Here is a 438-nt window from a genome sequence, read left to right on the forward strand (position 1 = left end):
AGGTTCGAGACCAACCTAGGCACCTTGACAAGACTTCATCTCTACAATAAATAAAAAAAATTAGCCAGGTGTGGTGGTGCATTCCTGTAGTTCCAGCTATTTGGAAGGCTGAGGCAGAAGGATCATCTGAGTCCAGCTGTCTGCGGTGGCCCTGAGCATGCCACTGCACTGCAGTCTGGGCGACAGAGTGAGAGTACAACTCAATAAATAAATAAATAAGTAAAAGTTCAGCCAGGCGAGGTGGCTCAAGCCTGTAATCCCAGTACTTTGGGAGGCAGAGGTGAGAGGACTGCCTGAACAACATGGCGAGACCTGTCTCTACAATAAATTAAAATATTGGCCGGGCACGGTGGCTCAAGCCTATAATCCCAGCACTTTGGGAGGCCAAGGCAAGAGGATTGCCTGAGTCCACGGGTTCGAGACCAGCTTGGGCAACTT

At 49.5% G+C, this 438-nt stretch overlaps 1 protein-coding gene across 1 annotated transcript in view; it reads right to left on the minus strand.

Moving 5' to 3' along the window:
* The window catches only part of WRAP73 (WD repeat containing, antisense to TP73), a 16,988-nt gene that overhangs the window by 16,309 nt on the left and 241 nt on the right, over window positions 1–438 (minus strand). The window lies entirely within an intron of this gene.

The sequence above is a fragment of the Carlito syrichta genome, unplaced genomic scaffold (genome assembly GCF_000164805.1).
Source record: "Carlito syrichta isolate Samal-C Ts95f unplaced genomic scaffold, Tarsius_syrichta-2.0.1 Scaffold311497, whole genome shotgun sequence".
Lineage (NCBI taxonomy): Eukaryota > Metazoa > Chordata > Mammalia > Primates > Tarsiidae > Carlito > Carlito syrichta.